The following is a 9768-nucleotide window of genomic DNA, read 5'->3' as shown; positions in this document are numbered from 1 at the left end:
TGAAGAGAATCTGAAGACGATGTCAAAGAGTAAAAGAGGGAAACCGTTAGAGTAGGCAGTTAGTTAGGGTCTAATAATAGGCTACCTGGAGGCCAACAACAAGGAAATCATTGCTTGCTCTCGGGAAGGTCAGAGGCCTGTAAGGGTAGCACTCCACAAGAAGCCAGATCAAACCAGACAGGCCCAAGATGGCGGCTGCCCTGAGAGGAACCCCGACCAAATAAAGAAGAAAAGGCATGAAACCCTGCATCTACCCCCTAAGTAATGAATATTCTGCCCCCTAGTTAACAACTGTCAATAAAAGATAGAAACCCAGTCCCCAAGGTGTATAGCTGACACACTCTCTGTCTTATCTCTCTCTTTCCTCTCTTCCCTCATTCGTCTTTACATCTCAAAAGTGTACTTTTTGCCTTTGTAAACTTTCCCGCTTGTGTCATTTGTCTGCTGTGTTGTGCATCTCTATCCTTGAATTCTTTCTCCCTACTAGAACAAGAACCTTTGGTGACACCTTTGGGATGGGCTGGGTTGAGGTCCCAGGACCCCAGGGTCTCCCCAGTCCACCTGTAACAAATTAGGAAGAAGCAGGGATTAAAATGATTGCTCTGTGGAAGTCAATGATGGAGAAAGTTCCAGATAGGAAAGAGTAGTCACTGGGGGGGCAAATGCTGCTGAGGCAGGTCAAGATGAGGCCTTGGAACTTTGGGTTTCAGAGAGTGACTTGAGCCCCTTCCCGTAAATAAATATTTATAGAATGCGTGGGAGAAATTTGGGAGGTGAGACTATGAACACCATCTCTGAAGAGTGGCCACTGTCTATTAGTTTATGTCTCTCTACTCCTGACTTCTCTGGTTTATCAAGAATCTCCTTCTCCCCTTTTATCACTGAAATGACGAAAAGCAGTGGGAAATCACACTGAAATCTGGAGAAAGCTGCTGTTGGTCCCAGAGACTTCAAGGAGCTTCTGCAAGGGTTGATGCAAGCAAGAGTGAATTCAGGCAAGTGTCTACAGAGGCTCAGGTCACCACACGTGGAGAAAAAGTGGAGTGGACCCTCAGTGAAACACAGCATGCTCCAAGCTTTGGCAAAAGGCACTCTTCTGCACGTGCGTTGCAAGCAGGGCACCGTGCTGAATGTGAGGGACAAGGTGGGGACCAAGACAGATAACATCCAGGCCCTCAGGGAGCTTATATTCTAGTAGGAGAGATGGACAAGAAACAAGTGCGATAAATGACATGAACAAAATAAATTAGGATGAGCCCGTAGAAACTGGAGAGAAATTAATTGAGATACATGGTAGTCAGTTTATCTTGCTGAAAAATTCCCAACTTCAGCACACAGCAGATTTTAGGAACCATCATGTTTAATGATTGACCACATCTTGCAGAGAATTTTCTCCCCTCATGTTTTGGACAACTCTTGCTGCCAATGGTAGGAGTGGTGGGGGAGGGGTTGGGGGAACAGAATTCTATGAAATGCTCATAACCCTGAGGCTACAACCTGATTCCGTGGCTCAGAGCCCCTGGGATCCGAGGCAAGATGGGTCACTGGGAAGATTTCAGTTTAATAGAGTATGCATATGGCTATGGTTTCTGTCAGAGCAGCACCCATTCCTCACTTCTGGTAACATTCTGCTCCAGCCGCGGCAAGAATGCTCACCCAAATCCCTCCCCAGGTTTTCCAACGTAACCAAGGTCACACAGAGCTGGGACCATAATACAACGAGCTGGGATCCCTAACACAGTTTATCCCCAGAGTCCGTGCTGCGCTGAGCAAAGCAAGGGCACCTCAGCCGTGGGCTTTGACACATGCAGCCCTACCAGGTAGAAGAGGAGGAACCTCAAGCTAACTCCAGAGGCAGAGATCCCCAGCATGTCTGCCCCATTCAGAGGGCTCAGCTCCCCAAGCATCTAGGGTCAACATGGTTTTGGGAAATTACTGTTTATTAGATACGCCGAACTAAGCAACCATGACAAAAAGACCCAAAGATATGTATTGTGTCAAACATAAGAAACGTTTATTTCTCATTCATATAACAAACTGCAGCATATGCTCTTAGTTGATTGGTGGGTCTTTCCTGTGTGGCGATTCAGGGACCCAGGATCCAATATGTAGTTCTAACATAGCCTAGTGGTCGTCTGTGCTTTGCCAACAGAAGGGGAAAGACAATTCTTGGGAGCCTTTAGCTTGCCGTCGCCGCAGGTCACATTCTATTGGTGAGAACTAGCCACATGGTCAAACTGAACTACAAAGGAGGCTGGGAAGTGTAGTCTAACCTTGCACTTTGTTATAACCCCGCCCCACCCATGACTACAAAAAGAGAGAAGGATTTTGGTGGGCAGAAAGGTTTGACTTTCTGAGAGGCACTCCAGTGTTCGATTTCTAATTCTAGAGCAAAATTTCCTGATTGTGATGCTTTTGACCTTTTAGACTGGATAATTCTTTGGGGGTGGGAGGGAGGCTGCCATGTGCATTGTAGGATGATTAGCAGCATCTCTGGCATCTGCCCACCTGATGCCCATAGCACCCCTTCCCCCACTTCTCCCAGCCCTGTTATGATATCAGAAATGTCTCCAGACATTGCCAAATGCCTCTGGGGCACAAAATCACCCCCAGTTGAGAACCATTCTAGACAATGAGAACAAGTGTCAGAATCGGTCCAGGGGGGCGCCTGGGTGGCTCAGTGGGTTGGGCCGCTGCCTTCGGCTCGGGTCATGATCTCGGGGTCCTGGGATCGAGTCCCGCATCGGGCTCTCTGCTCATCGGGGAGCCTGCTTCCCTCTCTCTCTCTGCCTGCCTCTCTGTCTACTTGTGATCTCTGTCTGTCAAATAAATAAATAAAATCTTAAAAAAAAAAAAAAAAAAAGAATCGGTCCAGGGACGAAATGCAACAAAATAACCTTCCCACACTTTGTCACTTGGAAAACTCATGGAGTTGCTGCTAGTTTTTGCACACAAAATTGACAGCTTTGCTGAGGTGCTGACTTGAAGTTGCAGAGAAAAGTGGGTGATACAAATCCCAGCCCTCAGACTCTCCAGGCCCCGGATGCGAATGCAGCAGGTGCTTGTCACAGGAGAGCAGCACATACATTAAGTCTTTTCACTTAGAACAAATCTCCAAAACCATACCAGCTTGCTTGCAAGAACACGCTCTCTGGGTTATTTGGTGCAGTTTCTGAAATTTCTGTGAGCAGTAAGGATTTATGTTTTTGTTTTTGTTTTGATATCTTGCCTAATACGAGACAATGTGTGTAAGGATCTGGCAAGTTCTCGCTCTGTACGGACATGGAAACAAGAGGGAGATGCCTAAGAAGGATATTTGTTTTTAGGAAGTGGATTGTCCTGGAAAAACTGGTGAGAATTCCTTGTAACCTGGTAAAAACAGGAAGTGCTACCATCCAGCAAAGGATTAAGGATGCCAATAGTTTGCTTTATCTTCTAGAAACCCAACAGTGATGTTCTGACTTCTTGGGAAACAGCTTTTCTGGCTACAGTGGATGGGTATTCCTTCTCATTCCCTAGGGATCTTTGGGAAGAGCTTCAGGGTTTGGGCAGTAGTGCTGGACAATGAACTGTAGGTTTGTGTGTAGTTGGGAATATGAAGTATTCATTTCCTGGTTCACTGGCAGCGTGCAAGGTGCTTGAACCCAAAGTGAAGATGGTTACTTCTTTTAAATTTTAAAGCTACTTAATTAAGATGAGATTAAAGTGGGGGCACCTGGGTGGCTCAGTGGGTTAAGCCTCTGCCTTCCACTCAGGTCATGATCTCAGGGTCCTTGTATGGAGCCCCGCATCAGGCTCTCTGCTCGGCGGGGAGCCTGCTTCCTCCTCTCTCTCTGCCTGCCTCTCTGCCTACGTGTGATCTCTGTCTGTCAAATAAATAAAATCTTTAAAAAAAAAGATGAGATACAGTTCATAATCAATAATAAATCATAATCAATAAATAGTAAATCAATCATAATCAATAAAGCTCAATTTGAAACACGGTGAGAAAAAGGAATAGAGAAGTGTTCTGTGGTGCTGGAGGGGCACAGAGTAACAGGTTTCTGTGAGACAGATTTGTGTGCAAATAGCTAAGTACTCTTTCCGATTATGAGCAATTTGGGTCTGAATAAGCATTTGAAGATTCACAGACCCATGTGTATCATTCTTTCTGGGCAGGCCTGAAAACACTAGACTTGGCTATTTACCAGTTGCTAGGTAGTCTGGAAACAACAGTGAACCAATAGCATCGCTGATCTCCTGTTGCCACGTGATTGTCTTTATTCCAATGTGACAAGAGTCAGTCCCCTGCTCAGCACCTCTCAGTCACTTCCCACAGCCTGCAAGTGAGTGTCCAAACACCTCCCCAGGCCCAGAAGCCCTCTGTGGCTCCTTTCTGAGCCCTCTAGCTGCTGGTGCAGACCTCCTCCGCCACCTAGAACCAGCAGAGCCCAGTGCAAGGCCATGAATGCACCAGGACATGTCAGGCCCCCAGCATTGCTCAGACGTCTAGCTCCCGAACCCCCAAAGCTTGATGGCTGCTTTTTTGGGGTTTCAGGATTCAGGTCACATGTTACACTTTCTAGAAAGCCTTCCTGACTTTTACTGTGGCCACCCAATAAGAACTGTGCCCCTCGCGTCATCGATAGGCCTTTGTCACTCAGAATCTGTTTGCACTTTATGTCACACATTGTTTAGATGTCTGACTTGCCCCTCCTCTGAGGGCAGGGCCAGTGTCTAACTAGCTGTTTGGGGGAGCAATAGTGCCTAACGAAGGATGTGGAGAATGTTTGTTCAATACAAATTTACTGAACAGAGGAAAAACAGAAATTTCTGGGGTGCCTGGGTGGCTCAGTGGGTTGGGCCTCTGCCTTCAGCTCAGGTCATGGTCTCAGGGTCCTGGGATCGAGCCCCGCATTGGGCTCTCTGCTCAGCAGGGAGCCTGTCCCCTCTCTCTCTGCCTCCCTCTCTGCCTACTTGTGTTCTCTCTCTCTTTGTGCCAAATTGAAAAAAAAAAAAATCTTAACAGAAATTTCTGTCATGTGGTTTTTCTTTTATTCTTTTTTTTTAATTGTGGTGAAATACACATAATGTAAAATTCACCATCTTCATCACCAACCACCTCCAGGACTCCTTTTGTCTTGTAAAACCCAAGCTCTGTACCTGTTATACACTCCCTCCCCATTCCTCTCCCCTCTCAGCTTCTGACAATCACCTTTCTGCTGCTTGTCTCTCTGCATCTGACAGATCCGTATTCTAGGTACCTCATATAAGTGGGATCCTGTCCTACTGTCTCTTTGTGCATGGCTTCTTTCACTGAGCATAATGTCGCCAAGGCTCATCTGTAGCATGTGTAAGAATTTCCTAGCTTTTGAATGAAGGCTAAATGATACTGCATTGTGTGTATACCACATTTTGTTTATCCGTTCAGACATCGAGGGACACCTGGGTTGCTTCCAGCTTTTGGCTATTACGAACATAAGTGTACAAATACCATTCAAGTCTCTGCTTTTGGTTTTTTGGGGGGTGGACCTAGATGTGGAGTTGCTGGATCATACGGTAAATCTGTGTTTATTAATATATTGCCCACAGGCTTTCATTGAATGCTTATGGTAATTCGAGGAGGGAGAACAATTACTATTCCTTTATCAGGAGATGAGAAAAATGAAAGCAATTGCCCTGTTTCATAAAGCCAACTGGTGGCTGAGTTGGGTTTGTGACTCAGACACTTAGATCTCCAAACCCATGCTTCTGAGTCCTGTCCCCTGTCTGCTTTTCTCTAGGAGAGTAGTCGGTTCCCTCGCTCTGGTGGTTGAAGGCCTTTACTTGGGTTGGGGAAAAGGAACTTCCTAAAGAAGAGACATCCCATTTGTAGGTGGTCATCAAGGCTAGCGATTTGTGACTGGCTTTACCCCAGTCCTTCAGAGGCTTGGATTTTCTGCAGTGAGGCTGTCATGCGACTCAGTGTTCTGTACCCTAGGACAGGATAACCTAATAAACTCATGATCGAGTTTGGTGATTACAAGATCACTCAAAAACAACTTGGTTGCCATGCATTCCTCTGAAGTAAGGACTTAATATGGGAGATCATTTATATCTAGTTGAGATGGGGCGCCTGAGTGGCTCAGTGGGTTAAGCCTCTGCCTTCGGCTCAGGTCATGATCTCAGGGCCCTGGGATTGAGCCCTGTGTCAGTTTTTCTGCTCAGCAGGGAGCCTGCTTCCCCTTCCCTCTCTCTGCCTGCCTCTCTGCCTACTTGAGATCTCTCTCGCTCTGTCAAATAAACAAATAAAATCTTTAAAAATAAATAAATAAAAATCTGGTTGAGATTGTTCCGATTGTGTTATCCGAGATCTCCTGGTGGTTCCAGGCATGAAAGAGAGAGTCGGTTCATAATCTAATAAATCATTCAGAAATAATCTACCTGTGAGAAGCCTTACCTGTCTATCTCGTCAAAGATCTGGCAGCTCATTAAACCACCTGGTAATTGTGGGTTATCAGCTCACACCTGGATATACCACTGCATCCACAGGACCCAGAGGAGGAGCCAAAACCACCCCTCCCTGCGCAATTGCCACTAGACGCGAAAACCCAGAGCAGAGAAGAAAGGCAGGGGAGAAGACAGAGACCTGTGCTTTGAGGCACTTTCTCTGCTCCAGACGTAAAACAGTGACACATAAACCGTTGAAACAGAAAACCCCAAATACCCAGATAAACTCAAAGACAGGCTGAATGCTTGAAGAAGGAAAAGATCAAGCAGAAGAGAGACGAAATACTCCAAGAGCGGAAATGTAAAGCTGAGAGCAAACGGTAGGCCAGGGTTTGTGTTCCGGTCGGAAGTCAGTGGGGATGACTGGGGGTTTGAATCCTGTGGGATGAAGAGAACTAAAAGTGTTCCACACTGGGCTCATGGCTGGAAGTAAGGGACAGAGTAGGTCATGAAAGGAAGTTGGGAAGAAAGAACTATGGCTGAAGGCCGCCCAGGGAGGTGGCATTTCCTAAGCTGTGAGACCGGGGATGTGGGACGTGGGAGACAAGCTTCCCAACCAAGTCGCCCGTTGGCACGTTCCCTGATTCTGCATGACTCTAAAGACCGTGATGTCATGGTAAGATGATGGCTTGGCCAGGAGGCAGATGGAAGCTACTGCAAGTCCACTGGGTGCGTGGAGACAGGAGCTCAGAATAAGAGAGAGAGAGAAAAATAAAAACAAATACGTCCCAAGAAAATAAAAAATTGGAATGTGAATCCACTGCAAATCACATTCTGGAACAGACTGATAAATACTTCCAAATAAATATATGTGGCATGCTCAGAGAGATACAAAAAGGAATAACTTCTGTTTTAAAAAAGAGCAAGAAATTATTTAAAAAGCAATTGGGGGTACTTGGCTGGCTCAGTCAGTGGAGCATGTGACTCTTGATCTCGGAGTTGTGGATTCAAGCCCCCAGGTTGGATGTAGAGAGTACTTAGAAATAAAATCTTCAAAAAAAGAAAAAAGTCTTTAAAAAAAGTAATCAGAAAGGAAGTAGGAACAGGTGATGGTAAAAAGAAACACGCTGAAGTCTTCAAATCGTGGAAAGAAAAATAGTCATTGAAATTTTAGAAATTTACGTATGGGGTAAACTTGACACTTGGCAGACAAAGAAGAGTGGTGAATTGAAAAAAAAAATGGACGAGGAGATTAATTGCTTGTACTTTTTGGGAAAAATCAACATGCTCCCATTATCTGGATGTTTACAATCCCTGTCGAGGACTCCCTCTTCCGATCACTGTTTATCCCTTGGTTGGGCCGTGACAAGTTCGGGTCAGCAGTCTTGCTCATTTCTTTGTGGGAGTTTCTCAGGGCTTAGGACCCTCTCAGAGCTTAGGACCACCTGCCTTTCTACAGAACAATTTCCCTTGGATTCATGCCAGTTTCCTGGACAGGCCAAGACACACAGGAGACCTCAAGAAACGCAGATAGACAATGATGAATTCACTTGGGAGATCTCTGACATCTTTGATCAGATTCATCTCTCTCTTTTTAAGATTTTATTTATTTATTTGACAGACAGAGATCACAAGTAGGCCGAGAGGCAGGCAGAGAGAGGAGGAAGCGGGCTCCCCGCTGAGCAGAGACCTCCCCCCTCCCAATGTGGGGCTCAATCCCAGGACCCTGGGATCACGATCTGAATTGAAGGCAGAGGCTTTAACCCACTGAGCCACCCAGGTGCCCCTTAAGTTTATTTATTTTTTTAAAGATTTTATTTATTCATTTATCAGAGAGAGACCACAAGCAGGCAGAGGGGGAAGCAGGCTCCCCGCTGAGCAGAGCGCCCAATGCAGGGCTCGATCCCAGGACCCTGAGATCATGACCTGAGCTGAAGGCAGAGACTTAACCCACTGAGCCACCCAGGTGCCCCTATTTTATTTTATTTTAATATTTTATTTATTTATTTTTTTAAAAGAGATTTATTTATTTATTTGAGCGAGTGTGAGCTGGGGAGGGAGCGGAGAGAAAGAATCTCAAGCAGATCCCCACTAAGTGTGGAGCCCTACTCCGGGCTCGATCCCTCAACCCTGAGATCTTGATCTGAGCAGAAATCAGGAGTTGGATGCTTAACCACTTAACCGACTGAACCCCCAGTCACCCCTAAAGATTTTATTTTTAGGAAATCTCTACACCTGGGTGGCTCAGCCAGTTAAGCATCTGCCTTTGGCTCAGGTCATGATCTCAGGGTCCTGGGATCGAGCCCCACGTAGGGCTCCCTGCTCAGCGGGGAGCGGGCTTCTCCCTTTGACTTCAGCTCCCCCTGCTTGTGCTCTCTCTCTGTCAAATAAATAAATAAAATCTTTTAAAAAATAAAACTAAAAATGAAAGTAATCTCTACACCCAATGTGGGGCTCAAAGTCACAGCCCTGAGATCAAGCGTTGCATGGTCCACTGACTAAGCCAGCCAGGTCCCCTCAATGCCATTGTAAAAGTTCCTTCTACCATATATTATATGATGATAAACAATGGATATCAGTCTTCAGATATGCGGTGATATATGAACCTTGGCTGAAGGCTTTTTTTTTTTTTTAAGATTTTTATTTATTTATTTATTTGACAGAGAGAGAGAGAGCACAAGTAGGGGGAGTGGCAGAGGGAGAGGAGGAATCAGGCTCCACGCTGAGGAGGGATCCAGACTGGGGACTTGATCTGAGGACCCTGAGATCATGAACAGAGCTGAAGGCAGACGCTTAGCCGACTAAGCCACCCAGGCGCCCCTGGAGATTTTCTTTCTTTATCTGAGAAATTGCTCCGTCTTACCACAAGCAGAATTTCCAAATTATTATTTACCTCTCATCACCTTCAGTTTCTTATCAATTAACTAAAAGCAAAAATCCTTGAAATCATATGAGTAGGTTAGAAAAGGAAAAGTAGGGAGGAAAAATTCCTAAAAATAAATCCTCCTCCTCATTGACTTGGAAGCATAAATATCTCTTGTGAATGGAAACCAAACAATTTTCTCCACAACATTTCAAGTCTCTGGAAGGTTCCACGATCAGCAAGAGCACAATTTTATTCCAAGATAAGTTGTAGCCCATTTATTTGATGAAATAATTGGCAGTAACATGAAAATCACATATTCCGGTTCTTTTCTTCAAAAGATTGTGTTTACTTGAGTGTTTGTTGAGTTGGCAGTTACAAGATGCCTGGTGTCTCTGAGTTAGAAACAGACCAGCTGCTCAGGAGGACAGCTTTTCCTGGCTTGAGCTTACCAGAAATGTCTCTCTGGGGAGTCCTAAAGAAGACACCCGTAAACA

Source organism: Lontra canadensis, unplaced genomic scaffold (assembly GCF_010015895.1).
Source record: "Lontra canadensis isolate GAN:19392208 unplaced genomic scaffold, GSC_riverotter_1.0 scaffold122, whole genome shotgun sequence".
Lineage (NCBI taxonomy): Eukaryota > Metazoa > Chordata > Mammalia > Carnivora > Mustelidae > Lontra > Lontra canadensis.
This window is presented reverse-complemented; position numbering follows the sequence as displayed.